This window comes from Oryctolagus cuniculus, chromosome 9, assembly GCF_964237555.1.
Source record: "Oryctolagus cuniculus chromosome 9, mOryCun1.1, whole genome shotgun sequence".
Taxonomy (NCBI): Eukaryota; Metazoa; Chordata; class Mammalia; order Lagomorpha; family Leporidae; genus Oryctolagus; species Oryctolagus cuniculus.
Window position 1 is genome coordinate 125,720,980 of NC_091440.1, and position 14,979 is coordinate 125,735,958.

Here is a 14,979-nt window from a genome sequence, read left to right on the forward strand (position 1 = left end):
GCACTGACCCGCTATCTCTTCAGACGACTTCATCCAGGAGGCAAGAGAAGTCAGGCTGAAGGCAGCGCCTCCACCCACCTTCCCGGATGAGGCAGGGCTTGGCGGGTGCAGCAGGAAGTGCCTGGCAGGAAGCAAAGCTGTGGATCTGATCACATAGACAGTTCCCCAGGGCCCTGCAGTCAGCAGGTTTGGGAAAGGAGGGAGGGGGACTGAGAAAGCATCGAGTCATTTGGTTGCACAGCCTTGAAGAAGTCTCTTGCCAGCACGGTGACCGTGTGGGAGACCCGAGGCGGCAAGGGCAGACCCTAGCTTCTTGCACCCGTGTTTTGGATGCTGAATGACTGCCAGACCAGGGAGGCAGTCCAGGATGGCAGTGAAGCCTTTAGGAGGCAGAGCTAGGGCAGGTCCTTAGGTCACTGGGAGTGTGACCTTGGAAGGTAGTTCTTGTGTGACCCTTTGAGTCCTCGCAGAGGGTTGTTGGAAAGGCTGCCTCTGGGCCCCCCACTCTGCCTCTGCTCCCTGGCTCACCAGGAGGTCCCATCTCCACACGTGCTCTACCGTGGGTTTTTTCTGCCAAAGCATGCGTCATTCTGTTCGGACTTTTATCCTCTGAAACGATGAGCTAAACGTACCTCTTCTTTCTACACCAGTGGTTTGTCTCGGGGATTTCATTGTAGTGGAGAAACACTGACTAATCCATTCACCCTCATGCTGCCCCAGGGGTCAGGTCCACAGCCCACACCTGGGCACCCACTCAGGTGTCATCTGTCCTACGAGGATGACATAATGCCCGTTGTCATGGGGCATGTGAGAAGTTCCGGAATTCTATCCCCGAATACTTGTTTCTGCTTGCTAGTTTTCCTGCTGGATGCTGTGGAATATCCTGCAGCACCGAAGTAAAGAAAAGGCAGAGTCTGTTGGGCTGTGTTCTCAGAGGCAGGAAACTTGATTTCCATAAAAGAACCTACACCTTCCCACAGACGCCCTCCATGTCCTGCCTTCAAAGCCTTGTCAAGATCTCACTGACCAGAAAGCCTGCTGCTTATCCCTGAATGGCGCCTTGAAGGGTGTAGGCTAACGCAGGCACTGTCCCTCTTCCTGAAGTTCTGCTTTGTAAGATTTCAGTGCTCACGTAGGACATCCATGGCACCTGGTGACACTATCCCGCCCTGTCTGAAGATAGTTCCTCCCATCAGCTGCCTCCGATACTGCTCACAATGCTGCGTTTGCATCTTAGACTATACGGTACCCAAGGGGTTACACATATTCTAAAACAATTTTTCCACAAAGAACCTTCCATGTGAAAGACTTCATTCTTCAGCAACGCTCTCTCCCAGCCAACCTTGTGTGTCTTGCAGGGAACAGTAGCACTCTAAACTTGTGCCTGTTGAATAAAGTAAGCCATGCAACACTGTCGGCTTTCTAGTAATTCAGAAGAGACAGACTTGACTGCACAGGACTATGTGGACACCCCAGAGTGAGATGGGGGTCTATAGACATGGTTAAAGTTAAACAAGTACATATATGTATGCATGTATGTATTGGTACTGCACCACAGTCACCAAAAACAGAATTGAAAGATAATGCACATTTTCTGTGAATGTTTTGTAGACCCCTCATATGTATGTCTATGAGGCTTGGGAAAGACATCATGAAAACAGAGGCAAATGGGCTTACAGCAGGCACTGAAAGCCCAGGAGGTAAAACAACAGATGTCGGTGACCAGGGGCTAGCAGAGGAAAAGATCTCAGTGACATGATCCTAGGCGTAGGCCAGGCGCATGGATTTTTATACTCTCCATGGTACGGAAGGAGACAGAGACCTGTCCCAGGGTTGTGGGTACAGAATCTGTGTGATCCGGGATGGGCCAATGGACTCACAAGGCAGGTGAGGCTGGAGCTGAAGACATGGCTTAGATGAACTCTTAAGTACCGAGTCTGTCCCCCATGGAAGCCCTAGGCTTAGGAAGTCAAGCCAGAACAGGCTGCAATAGCTAATGCTATGTATCAAGTTAGATTTGTGGCCAACTGAGGACCTGTGTCTACAAAGGTGTACCTTTCTCCCTGAATGCCCCCTGCTGTGGGACAGTGCAATGTGCAAGTACATCCAGAATGTGTAGCCCTAGCATACTCGGATGAGAACCTGTGGGCGGGGAGAGTCAGCAGAGGGGAACCAATATTCACATTCAATGTGAATCAATATTCACACTGTTAAGCGTGTGTTTAAGCTCAGTTTTCTAGAGCTGACCTAATGAAAGACCACAAAAAAAGTGGCTTAGAAACAACAGAATTAATCTCTCACAGTTTTGGAGACTTGAAATCTGAAAGTAGGGGCTGGAAGGCTGGTTCCTCGTGAAGGCTCTGTGACAGAATCCGTGCCCTGCTCTCGCAGCCCCTGGTGAGGACTGGCAGTCTTGGTGCTCCCTGACTCATACCTACGTCGTCATTCCAGTCTTACCCTCCCTCTTCGCAGGGTGCCCTCCTGGTGCCTCAGTGTCGTACGTGGAGGTCTCCTTATGATGACATCAGTCCTACTGCAGTGTGACCTCATCTGAATGAATTAGATATGAAATCACCTCATTTCCAGATAAGGTCCGATTCGGGGGTGGTAGGGGCTAGGACTTCACAATGCCTTTCTAGGGAATGCAACTCAACCCATCTCACATGGCCATTGGTCTGCACAGGACCCACCAGGGAGCTGTGTCATGGTGGATGGTTAGGAAAACGCACATTTCTGTCCATGCAGCTTTAACACGAACCCAGAGACCTTCTAGCTTTCAACAAGCTACTGACAAATCAATTCAGCATCCACTGTTTATACTTGACAACAATCTCCTCTGAGCTTCTGGGATGTCTGTAATCCTTGGTGCTCCTTGCCTCGTGTTGGTCTATCACAAGGAGAAGAGAAAATAGAGAGAAAGTGGAAAAATGAGTGGAACACAAAGAGAGATAGGCACTTCCAAAACACTTTCTCAATATCACACATGTTGTATCTGTTGGACTGAAGCTTCATATTCCACTTAGATTACACAATTTCAAAATACAAAAGCAGATATGTGTTTGAGAAAGGGGAAAATCCTTGATTAGAAGAACTATAAACATTTCAAAAGCATGCTGTCCATCATATGACAGTCAAAGCAAATTTAGAAGTTCTGTTTTGTGAAAGCCTAAAGCAGCACAAAGTTGAAGCAGAATGGGCTCAGGTAATGTCTGTTCCACCATAACCAACTCACCTGTTGGATCTTAGGAAAAACATACCAGGATCTCCACTCGAACCTTTCATTTTCCTATATATGTCCAGCCTCCGTCATGCTGGCAGGCCCATGTGTACCACCCATACTACATTGTTGCCCTCAGGAGTTTAATGTTAGTGTGACATCATGTTGTGCAAGAAGAATTTCACCGCCCTTTAATAACTAACGTACTCAGAGGGAGCCATTATTTAAAACAGCCTAAGAATTCAAGAACCATTTGGTTGATGAGATTTGAGCCAGTTGGGATCAACTACCCTGTCATCATTCATGCAACAGAACATAAATATAGATCAGATGAAAGGAAATGGGCTGCTCCAGACCCTCACTACTGAAAGACAATGCTTCGCTTGAGTACAGAGGAAGAAATTTGCAGACTTTTCTAAACATTCCATACCAGAGTGAAACCAGAGCAACTGAACTGGAGCAATTGGCTCCAACTAAAGGTTTCAGTTCTGTCTTGTAACCCGGCTCTGCGAGGACTTCTGCATCGTCTCCCCTTAGGGACCCAGCTGCTCAAGCAGCTACCATCTGGAACGCCGCCAGACACTATGACAGACTGGAAGACAAAAAGCGCTAAATCCCAGACCCTGCATCTCTGAAGCTTCCGTTGAGAGAAACATGTGCCACTTACAGCTGTATTTCATTTCAGTAGGTGGCCTCTCCGAACTCCCATGGGCATACGAATTATGCCCTGACACAGAGTAAAAGAACTGGCACAGGGGAGTGGGTGTTTGGCACAGAGGTTAAGACTGTGGTCAGGCACCCACATCCCATGTCAGTGTATCTGGGTTTGACTTCAAGCTCTGCTCCTTCTTCCAGCTTCTTTCAATGGGCAGTGGCTAGAGCAGTTGAGTCCCTGCCACCCACATGGGAAATCTGCACTGAGGTCCCAGCTCCCACAGTCACCCTTGCGCAGCCCTGCCAGCTGCAAGGTTTAGGAGAGTGAACCAGAGAATGAGAGTTCTCTCTCTCTCTCTCTCTCTACCCCTCAAATAAAAACAAATCAATAATCAAACACTATGTAGTTGTTTAACAAGAATAAATCAAACTTATCTGTAGTGTATAGATAATTGCACATGAGGTAAATTGTTAAGTGAAAAAGATAAAAAAAACAATTTGAAACCTGTAAGTATATTTACTTTCATTTAGTTTTGCACTTAAAATGAGAGAGTTTTATGAAGTGTAAAACATGTATCAATAAAACTGTTTTTTAAAAAAATCGGTGCCAAACATGTAGGTATTGCTTAATATCAGGTTTGGCTCCATGTCACAGAAATGCAATTACAGTGGTTTGACCAACAACTGTTTGTGCTTTCGGCATGTAACAAGAAAAGTCTAGGCCTCGGTAGTGTGGGACTGGCATTAACTGCTTGGAGAAGTTCTTGAAGCTCAGCTGAGTTTCCTGCTAAGCCATCTCCTCTCGGTGGCAAGATGGATGTTTTATCTCCGGGAACCAGATCATCATTCCAGCAGGCAGCTTCAAGGTACAACAGCAAATGTCTTCTCATCAGGCACGTTGTCATTATTGATAGAGTTGATTTTTTTTGTTGACCAGAAATAAGAAGAGAATGGAACCATAGATATTGGATGGGTAACTATTCTTGGATCATACTCTTTCATTGGCAATGTAGTAAGGATGTTGTATCATGTCATTAATTTTATTACTCAAAAATATTCACCATCATTTACTGTATCATTCCCCAGCTGCCAAACATTTAGACTGCTTCTTATTTTACATAATCTACAGTTAAAATCCTTGTACAAAAATTTTGTCCAGACTTTTCACGGCTGCTTTCATGTCTTTTTGAACTACTAACATAAAGTTAAAAAACAGTTCAAGATTTTTTTTCCCCAGGACCAAGTTTTATCATGTGTAAAACCCAATAATCTTCCTTTAAACACTTGCCAGGGGCTCAGGATCTGAACAAATCTGTCTGAATTTAGGCTACCATAAGAATTTTCAGTTCAGCACAAGAAATTCTGTTTTTTTAATAGTAGGAAATACCTGGGGCCAGTATTTAGAATAACAGAATTGGAGACACTTTCCAAGACCGTGTGACTTACATATGCTCAGGGTGGATGAAACTGACAATGGAGCTGAGCAGTACTGCTGGTAGTCCTCATGGCAGAGCGGAAGGTGGCAGCTGTGGCAGTGACAGGGGCCCTGGTGGTGCTGGTGGTGGAGCACAGTGAGGTGAAGGTGGTGATGAAGGTGATGTTGGAGGCAGGGATGATGGACGTTGTGGAGGTGGTCTTGGTGATGAAGAGGGAGGGGCAAGAAGGTGGTGGTTTGGTGGAAGCGGAGTGGTGATGGTGGTGATGTGCAGAGGTGGTGCTGCAGATGGTGGGGCGATGGTAGAAGTGATGGTAGCAGAGGTGAGACCTGGAGGTGAGGGGGATGTTCGGGTTATAGGAAGCGAGGTGAGGTCACATTGCTGCCCAATGTCATTGCCACAGGATCACTGTGGCCAGGTCTTGTGCGAGGTTTTCAAATCTGCTACTGTCACAGCAGCCGGTTCCATGTAGGGTTCACTGCTTACCAGTCATCTCTGTTCTTACTTCCTGTCCTGGGGCTGCTCTGATGCTATGCCAGGAGATGTTCATGGACCAGGCTCAGCCTGCTGCAGGCAGACTACAGAAATGCAGGGGAATTAATGGCCATAAGAGCTATCCTTGATCAGTGTGGGATGTAAGCTGATGAGTAAATGATTTTCCATTTTACTCTCTGAGCAAACCATCCAGTTTGTAAAGCTCATTTAGAGAATCCTACAGGGTTGGACTCATTATTCTCATAGTAATAATCAACTTTTGGTCTTTCTCTGGCCTATTTTACATTTGCCTTTTGTTACTGCTTCCTAGAATCACATGTTATATTAGATGCCTGATCACAAGTGTTTGCTTCAGATTCTACTTTTAAGGAAACCCCATCAGAGGCAAATTGTAGATATAGGAGAATTTATTTTCAGAAGAGACTGACAGAATAATACTATCTAGGCCAGTCATCCATAGTTCAGAAACATGACTTCATTTGTTCATGTTTTGTAAGCTTGGTCCCTGGCATTTATTCCCCTTGAGACCACCCATAATTCCCCAGTACCTAACATAATAGCTAACACAAAGTATGTGCTTGGTAAGGCTTTGTGAATGAATCCAAGAGTAGACTGAGAATGGCCACTGTCAAAGCCAAGTGCCAAGGTTACATTTATACTTGTACGTCACTCAAGAAATGGTATCATTTGGGAAACCAAAATAGAATTAGAAAACTACTGACTCAATCCTGAATCGGAACAGAGTTGTGTAATATAAGAAATATATCATGAAGCAAAGTCTGACTAGTAGATAGATGAACCGTTGCAATGTGAACAACTAGGTGACCCACTCCAGGCACCTGCATCTCGCGGGAATCCTTTGTAAAGCTGGAACTGTCTTACCTTCAAATGCTCCTTGTTGTTTTGTTTTGTTTTTTAATCTAGCTATTATGTATGTTTACTGCCCCATTTGGTAGGAATATCATAATGTTCAAGTTCACAATGTACCTTCCTTAATCCTGGTTGCATTTTAAGGTTGTATCTTTGTTGATTTCAAATCTCAGTAAAGGTGGGCTATTGTGGGTCCATTTCTGCAGAAAATTCATTCCATAGAACCTACATTAGTTCTTATGTTTCACCCTAAATTTTGGCTATAGGGCTTATTATTAAGTCCTCAATATCCCCTACAAGTCACCATCTGCTGAAGAATATCGACTCTGTCCCTTCAAGACTGCCAACTGTAGATCTGAATCCTGGACCAGGGTTAAGGACCCCCTTCAAACACCTCCCCAACCACACATACACATACAACATCCCGAGCAATCTTTTCTCAAATTATTAATCATTGTTGAGGATACGATTTGGAAATACTGATTCTCACACTGATATTTAAATTCAATAAGTAAATCAAAACGAATTTAAAACACAAATCTAGGCTGATTTTTTCAAAGTATTTGTAACTGGCCTTTTGGAACAGTTAGGACTTGTGGGATCACCAGGAGCCCTGGGATCACATCAGAGGACCACAGCACAGCAAATGTGCTTTCTGGGGCTGGCATTGTGGTGTGGTGGGTTAAGTCATTGCCTGTGACGCTGGCATCCCATAAGAATGCTCGTTCAAGTTCTGGCTGCTCTACTTCCAAGCCAGCTTGCAGTCAAAGCACCTGGGAAAGCAGTGGAAGACAGCAAAGTACTTGGGCCCCTGGCACCCATGTAGGAGACCTAGATGGCTTTTGTGGCTCCTAGCTTTGGCTTGATTTCAGTTATAGCCATTTCTGCCACTTGGGGAGTGAACTAGCGGCTGGACACACTCTCTCTTTCTCTCTTTCTCTCTGTCTCTCTCTCTTTTTCTCTCCATATAATTGCCTTTCAAGGGGAAAAAAAAGAAATGTGTATTCCAGAAGGAAACAAAGTGAAATTATCATGGTTCACACCTTTAAAGTTAGATTTCATATGCTTTTTATAAATTTATTTACTTATGGGGCCAGTGCTGTGGCATAGTGGGTAAAGCTACTGCCTGCAGTGCCTGCATCCCATATGGGTGCCAGTTCAAGTCCTGGCTGCTCCACTTCTGGTGAAGCTCCCTGCTAATGGCCTGGGAAAGCAGCATGAGATGGCCCAAGTCCTTAGGCACCTGCACCTTCATTGGAGACCCAGAAGAAGCTCCTGGCTCCTGGCTTCAGATCTGCCCAGCTCCAGCCTTTGCAGCCATTTTGGGAGTGAACCAGCAGATGGAAGACCTTTTTCTCTGTCTTTCACTCTCTTCTGTAACTCTGCCTCTCATTTTTTTTAAAGATTTATTTATTTATTTGAAAGGCAGAGTTACAGAGAGGTAGAGGTAGAGCAAGAGAGAGGTGTTCCATCCTCTGGTTCACTCCCCAAATGGCCACAGTGGCAGAGCTGGGCCAATCCAAAGCTAGGAGCCAGGAGCTTCTTCTGGGTATCCCACGTGGGTGCAGGGGCCCAAGCACTTGCACCATCCTCCACTGCTTACACAGGTCATTAGCAGTGAGCTGGATCAGAAGTGGAGCAGCCAAGACCAGAACTGATGCCCATATAGGATGCTGGCACTGTAGGCAGAGGCTTAAGTGATAATGCCACAGTGTCAGCCTCCATATTCTTTCTTAAAATAAACTTAAAAAAAAAAAAAAACTTCTTGATTGGATCACAGAATCAGCTTTAACATCTCCACCTTCTCCAGTTCTAGGAAAACAGACTAGAATAAAGGAGAGACACTAACAGTGCTCTCTCTCTCTCCAAGGAAGTCCTAACTAACTTACAACTTCTCGTTGCATCTGATGTAGCAAATCCTGAGAGAACTGGTAGAGTCAGCGTGGTACATGCTTCTGAAGGAAAGGAGTGTGTCCCCAGAAGGTATGTTAACTGCACTTTCCATTTGTTTGCTCATTTCTATGTACTTAAAAGTTTTAAGTGAATTATGGCCAGGACTTCTCAGAGCTGCTAGAACATCCTCTTTTTTTTTTTTTTTTTTTTTTGACAGACAGAGTGGACAGTGAGAGAGAGAGACAGAGAGAAAGGTCTTCCTTTGCCGTTGGTTCACCCTCCAATGGCCGCCACAGCCAGCGCGCTGCGGCTGGTGCACCGTGCTGATCTGATGGCAGGAGCCAGGTACTTGTCCTGGTCTCCCATGGGGTGCAGGGCCCAAGCACTTGGACCATCCTCCACTGCACTCCCTGGCCACAGTAGAGAGCTGGCCTGGAAGAGGGGCAACTGGGACAGAATCCGGCACCCCGACCGGGACTAGAACCCGGTGTGCCAGCGCCGCAAGGCGGAGGATTAGCCTAGTGAGCCATGGCGCCAGCCTCCACCATTCCTCTTGATAGTCACTCAGCTAGAAGTCCAGATTTCCCCGGATAGCCAACCTCTCTCCCATTCAGCATAGTGCGTGCCTGGCTTCGGTCTTACCAGTAAGACGTGGAAGGCAGTGCTATGTGGGATTTCTAGGGAGTCTCCTTGAAAGGAGAAAGGAAGCCTGACAAGTTCTAAGACACTTATTTTTCTGGTCCCCCTGAAATATGGGTGTGAAGCTTTGAACACGAAAAAATGGCTGAGGGTGACGAGCAGCAGTCAGAACAAACCTGGGTCCCAGTGAGTCTGTCACTGAGTGAGAGGGAAAGTTTATTTCATCTAAACCATGGTTGTTCGGTTTTTCTGAGCTATGCAGGCAAAGAGAATCCTACCCCTCCTCCTCCTCCTCCTCCTCCTCCTCCTCCTCCTCCTCCTCCTAATTGAATGGGCTCATTGCCTATTCTGGGTTCCTACATTGCCACCAGGTAGCTGGATGTTGCAAGGAGGTGCATCTTGGGTCACGAACTTGACCATGCAGTGCCATTGCTGGTTCCCCTCCTCTCTTCGCTCCTGAACTTCCTCCCCATGTGTGTGAAGGCACAATCTCTGTGACTCCCAAATTCTCATTTCCTCTGTTCTTTTAGGCGTCAAACAGAGGCGTTCATCTGGGATTCTGAGTTTGAAATGAATGAACTGAGAAGCCCGACAGGTTGAGTTTATTACTCATTGTAGGGAGGGAATATACAAACCCTGCGTAAATAAGAGGGTATTACAGAGGATTCCTTATAGACTTTGGGGGTTATAGCAGAAGTGAAGGGAGATTCTGTGATTGGGTCTCTCAACAAATCTCACAGGGAGGGCAGACTGGAGCAAGGATGGAGCTACAATCAATAAAGAGGTAGCTTAATCACAGCCGATCTTTCAGCACGAGCAGGGACACTGGAACTTTGTGTTGCACAAGGACTTTGTCTGAAATGGATATATTGTGAGATTCTGTCCCACGGGAAACAACCATGGCTCAGCTGTGGGTGTCAGGTCACTGAGATCTAGCTATGAGCACTGGAGCAGCTCCTGAATGTCAGGAATTTTTTTCTTATGACCATTATCTGGTGCCAATGGAATCAGGTGATAGCATCTGCTACCGGTGCTGTGTCCTTGTTGGACAAGTTCCGTATTGTAATTTTGATCACAATTCTTTGTTCCAGCTTATTCCCTGAGGCTGGTTTCCCAATATGATGGGTAATTCTATGAACCACCCAATACCTCATGAAAGCATTTTCCCCATTACATCAGCCAGAATCAACTAAGACCTTAACCCCTTATAAGCCTGTTTGATAATAATCATTATACAACAGGAAGTGAGAACAATTTAGATATAAATTACTTAAAAGTGAAATATCTACAGGCTTTATCAAGAAGTGACACATTTTTTCTCTAGGTGGGAATATATCCATTTGTTAATTTCTATTTTATGCTAAAGGAATTTTGCTCCTTGAAAAAAAAAAAAACTAATGATGTGGTTCTGGAAAATCCCCAGTCTTTATGTGAGTGATAGTCTTTGAGGAGGCACAGGAAGCATAGTTGAAACTATTAGATCTGCATTGATCAGTCCTGATTCTTAAAGAATGCTTATTTCCTGGCTAAGGTATCACTAATGAATAAAGAGCAGATGTAATGCCTTAGACAGGAAGTCGAAAAACAGACTGTCACCATGAGAGGGAGAAAGGCTTTGAATAGGGGCTTGTTCCAGCTCTCATAAACAAGTTCAGGTACAGCTAAGGTAGTGGAACAGCCACTAGTGTGCCACAGCTGGGAAATCTGGGCCAGGTTGCTGACCCTGAAAAATTGGTGGGAAAACAACTTCACCAGCCACGGAGTATAAGGAAAACAGAAAAAGTCAGGTGTGAGAATAAAATATGCAAGGGTCCAGGACTATGGACTTCTTGGAATGGGACAGAAAAGCACAGGTAAGAAGGTCTAAAACCTGGGGAAATGTTCTTTGAGATCAGATGAGTAAGTGCCTCATTCATTTGAGAAACAGAATGATCCCAAAGATCTGGAGCAATTATTCAGGGCCACGGACAGACGAAGGGAACTCCCAGCTGGGAATGGAACCAGGAGAACTGGGTTGAATGGCACCCTCCTAAAATCATGTCTTTTCCAGAACCTCAGAAGGTGACCTGACTTGCAAACTGTGTCATTTCAGAGGTAATTGGTTCCACTGGGTTGACGCCACAGGAGGTATTTCCTAAGTTCACGATGAGGAGAACAATGCTGTGTGAAGACTGAGGTAGAGACAGGAGTGATGTATCTAGTTTCAGAACAGCAAGGATTGCCCACAACACCAGAAGCTAGGAGCAAGTCCTGGAGCAGGTCCTCCCCAAGACTTTCACAGAGAGCAAGACCCTGAAGACACCTGCATTTCAGACTGAGCCTCCTGGGCTATGAGAAAAGAGATTTCTATTGTATGCCACCCAGTTTGTGGTACTGTGCCTGCCCTATAAAACTAATATACCAGGAAAGAAGTGACAGGGACAACTGTGACCCTTGCTAGACTGGAGGCTCATCTTAAAGTCATGTTGTCTTTACTGTGAATTACATTTACTCAGAACCCCCTAGACATTGCGGAGCTTGGGAAAATACATAGATAGTACAAACCTTAAAAAATTGTGGTAGAAAATTCATCCTTTACTGAGACATGAAATATCATCACTTAGTAAATTGATATTAGTGTCTTTGTGCATTTCCCTTGCAAAATTCTTGTCATGAGTTATAGTACGAGTCAAAGGCATCTCTTCACCTTTCTCAGATGGGGAGAGGCCCACGTGTTCCAGGAGACTAAGGGCAGGGATACTAGGGGAATGCCAGTGTGTCAGGATCAAGAGGAAAATCTACGACTTCTGAAAACAATCAACAGGTTCTTGAGAAGATGCACTTGGCCTTACTCATTTCTCTCTCATTGCACTTCACAGCACAGAATGGGAGGGAGGATGAAGCTACTCCAGGGGATGCAGGAAATGAAAATACGCAAAGTCGGAGGGCTGGAGACTTCAACTTTCTCCCTCCTGACAGAGCCGACCTCAAAAGGCATTCTTAATGTTTTGTTTTATCAAGAGAAATGTTTTCAACAAACTAAGACCGGTTATTCCTATCTGTGCTTCTTCTTCCAGTTGTCTGGTAACTCTTCTATTCTACATCTTCATCAGCTACCCCAGACACCAGTTCTGTTCTTTGTAACAACCTCAAATTTAAAACAAATAAAATACACATAAATTATGTATATTTTAGTGTCTGTAATGACTGTACACCCTTATTCACACCTTTTGTGTTTCAAATTTATAAAACGAAGTCAGCGGGCATTCCAAATCTAAGTTACTAGTAGGAGGGCTAGTAATGACCTTAATGATGATGATTATTAAGGTTGTTGTTTGATATTCTTCCACCTGTGCTTGCTGTGTTCCAGGCAGCACGCCAGCACTCTGCATGATTACTTCTCTCGGTACTCACAGTGGCTTTCCAGTAGGCTTAATGTGTTTGCCTCCATTTTTCTCTAGGTCACAAGCTAGTGAGATGTGAACTCCTTTCTTCTTCTAGAACCTGTGCTCTCACTCAGCACTCATGCTGTTAGTTAAGAAGCATGTATCCAGAACCTGTTTAGCAGACATGTGTTTGACTGCCCCCTACATCCCCATCTAGTAGAACAGTTCATTCTGTGCCCCTGTGCTGTGATTACCTGCCACTGCCCACTAAACATGGCTGTCTGTACCAGGACTCAGTCAACCACAGACTGCGTAACAAAATAGGATCCTGTTTGGGGAACTGCATTGATCTCTTCTTCCCGCATTACTTTACCTGATACTTTACAGTTTCATGCACTTGGAATTAACTTCGCTGATTTCATTTCCCAAAAGTGAAACAGCATACCTACAATACCCTACTAAGGGCCAGGAAGTTTTCCAGCCACTGGTAATGCATGGGTGGAAGTGGGGGAGGGGAGAAGACTGACTCATGCCCACACCTCTGTCCCCCTGCACACTCACAGGTTAGTGAGTGAAGGGCAGAGACAAACAGCAAGCCAGGAACTACAGTGCAGTCGGGGCAGCGTCAGTGGTGCTGACCCTGCTGTGGGTCTGGGGCTTGTTCAGTTCAGCCACATTCCTAGGTGTGAAACCCCCTTCCCTCATGTTCCTCTCCCTGTTAGGCATCTTGGTATCCTGGGACAATGCTGTAAGTGGGGAAGGGGAGAACACGTGGCACAAAAGTAAAGATAAGGGATGAGCGGCTGCTTATGCTACCTCTCGGGACCCCCACATTATGTACCGCAGTGCTGCTTCAGAGCCTGGTCACTCTACAGTCCAGCTTCAAGCTCACGCATCCTGGGAGACAGCGGAAGACGGCTCAAGTGCTTGCACCCTGCCACCCACACAGGAGACCTAAATGAGTCCCAGACTTCAACTCTGCCCAGTTCTGGGTGTTGTGGGAATTTGGGGAGTGACCCAGTGGAAAGATCTCTCTCTCTCTATATATATATATATCCTCTGCCTTTCAAGTAAGTAAAAAGTAAATCAACATTTTGAAAAAAATAGTGAAAATGAAGGCTGAAGGGACTCTGGAGTAGTGGCGGGCAGTTGTTCCTGCTGATATGGTGGGAGTAGAGAGAGAGAAGGCCTTAAAGGGACAGAGAGTGAGAGAATGGAGCCGTTCTTTCTTTGCAGTCAGAGTAGGATCATCCAAAGGATGCCCAGGGCTGAGGACAAGGGGTATTCTCACCTCCAGTTAGGGCTAGGTTCTTTAAGAATAAACCCCAAAATGATTCAGAAAGCCTCTTCTTGTTGAGCAACCTCCTGGGATCAGCATCTGGACCTCCCAGAACCTCCTTTTTGTCCCCTTGCATCTGATCCTTTCCCCTCATTTAGTCAAAAATCAATTTATTTGGCCGGCGCTGCAGCTCACTAAGCTGATCCCCCGCCTGCGGCGCCGGCACCCCGGGTTCTAGTCCCGGTTGGGGCACCAGATTCTGTCCCGGTTGCTCTCTTCCAGTCCAGCTCTCTGCTGTGGCCCGGGAGTGCAGTGGAGGATGGCCCAAGCCCTTGGGCCCTGCACCTGCATGGGAGACCAGGAGGAAGCACCTGGCTCCTGGCTTTGAATCAGCGCAGCGCTCCAGCTGTGACGGCCATTTGGGGAGTGAACCAACAGAAGGAAGATCTTTCTGTCTCTGTCTAACCCTGCCTGTCAAAAAAAAAATCAATTTATTTGTTTGTTTGTTTTACTTGTAAAGGGGTGAGGTGTGTGAGGTGGACAGAATGAATGAGAAAGGGACAGGGGTGTGCCAGGCTGAGGACAGGAGCCAGAAGCCCAATCCAGGTCTGCCACATGGGTTTCATGGAACCAATTATTTAAGCCATTGCCTTTGGTCTCTCAAGATGTGTAATAGTAGTAAGAAGAATCAGGAGCTAAGCCAGGACCCAAAACTGGAGGCTGCAATGGGATGCAAGCATCTCCACGCAGGGTTTTACCCATTACACAAAATGCTACCCCAATTTCCTTCCGAACCTGGAAAACTTCATCCCCTGACCCTGTTCCTACCTGTGCATCCATTCTCTTTTGCATCTTTCATAAGAGGTTTAGAAGATACCATAAACACTGGTCCAAATCTTGGGCACAGAAAATCTGTTTCCTTTATCCTAACGGAGAGAGCACTTATTTTCCAGATATTTGAAGAGGTAGAAGAAATATTTGTGTGACATCATTGTAGGGTAGCAGAGACATTCAAGAAAAGGAAAACTTTTATGTTTAAAAAGTTGACAATTCATATCCTGCTGTACGAACTACAGTGAGAAAAACTGAACCAAGGGAATCTGAAGAACACCAGATCGACTCCTGTGGAAC

General features: G+C 45.7%; 1 long non-coding RNA gene across 1 annotated transcript in view; it reads right to left on the reverse strand.

Annotated features, from left to right (window-relative positions):
• Nucleotides 1–841: 841 nt before the first annotated feature.
• LOC138843895 (uncharacterized) overlaps nucleotides 842–14,979 on the reverse strand; it is a 229,928-nt gene continuing 215,790 nt past the window's right edge. The window contains exon 4 of the long non-coding RNA XR_011379047.1: nucleotides 842–2,887. This is a non-coding gene — a long non-coding RNA (uncharacterized lncRNA). The remainder of the gene's footprint in view (nucleotides 2,888–14,979) is intronic.